Source organism: Meleagris gallopavo, unplaced genomic scaffold, assembly GCF_000146605.3.
Source record: "Meleagris gallopavo isolate NT-WF06-2002-E0010 breed Aviagen turkey brand Nicholas breeding stock unplaced genomic scaffold, Turkey_5.1 ChrUn_random_7180001951755, whole genome shotgun sequence".
Classification (NCBI taxonomy): domain Eukaryota; kingdom Metazoa; phylum Chordata; class Aves; order Galliformes; family Phasianidae; genus Meleagris; species Meleagris gallopavo.
Window position 1 is genome coordinate 1 of NW_011212872.1, and position 1,217 is coordinate 1,217.

The 1,217-nt window shown below is 63.8% G+C and overlaps 1 pseudogene; it reads right to left on the reverse strand.

Moving 5' to 3' along the window:
* Window positions 1-150: 150 nt before the first annotated feature.
* Window positions 151-819, reverse strand: LOC109365032 (annotated as a pseudogene).
* Window positions 820-1,217: the final 398 nt, after the last annotated feature.

Below are 1,217 nucleotides of genomic sequence, written 5' to 3' on the forward strand. Positions count from 1 at the left end.
CTGCAGCGTGGGGACCCTCGAGGGCCACCCGGCTCCGAGCCGCCCCTCCCGCTGTAACAGAGATCTGTGTTGTACTAAATAATTAATAAACCCATTCCACCAGCCCGGCCTGCCCCTCTCCCCGCGGCACCGCGGGCCAGCAGCCGCCTCTCCACCACCAGCAGGCTTTATTACACAGCCCGGGGGGCCCCTCCTGCCCCCCTCCCTCCCGCACCAGGGTTCACGGGGTGCCCATCCCCATCTCCACGGGTCCCACAGAGCTCTCAGCAGAGCCGCCGCTGCCTCCAGAACTCCTGGATCTGCCGGAAGGGCCGCGTCGGGCGCAGCGGGCGGCACAGGTTGGGGTCGGCGGAGCGGCCGGTGCGCAAGGCGCAGAGCACGGCCGCCTTGCAGGCCTCCAGGCACGGCTCACGGGGAGGGTGGCCCTTGTGGAAGTGGTACCAGAAGCGCTGGAAGAGCCGCTCGTCGTCCTGGAAGCGGCGGATGAGCAGATCCCAGTCGCTGGGGAAGGCGCTGCCCATGCCGTACGCCTCACGGGCTCCATACAGGCGCTGCCAGCGCGGCTCGGCGCCCGGCGCGTTGGCCTCGGTCAGGTTGAGGATGAAGGTCTCGTGGTCCAGCACGGCGTGTGAGCTGCCGGGGTAGGAACCATCCACCTCATACACGCGGTACCCTGGGGACAAAGATCTGAGGTTGGGGCACCTGCTATGGAGAAGAGCCGAGAGCCGGGGGTGAGCAGCATGGTGAAAGGGAGGCTCTGGGGAGACCTCGCCGCAGCCCTCAGTATTTAAAGGGAGCTTATAAACAGGAGGAGAGCAACTTCATACAGGCAGACAGTGACAAAGGGGAAAGGCTTCAAACTAAACGAGATGAGATCCAGGTCAGATGTGAGGAGGAAATTCTTTCCCCAGAGGCGGTGAGGCCCTGGCACTGCTGCCCAGAGTGTGGGTGCCCATCTCTGCAGATGCCTGAGGCCACGGATGGGCCCTGGGCAGCCTGAGCTGGGGGGCACCCAGCCTGCAGCAGGGGTGGAGCTGGGGGCTCTGGGACCCCTTCCATCTCAACCATTCTGGACTTCTGTGATCTTCAAGGGCTTTACCAACTCAAAGCGTTCTATGATCTGTAAGGTCCCATCCAACCCACCAATTCTGGTTCTGTGAACTTCGAGGACCCTTCCACCCCAACCGCCCTACGGCTCCACTGCAGTGTTTGGGGCT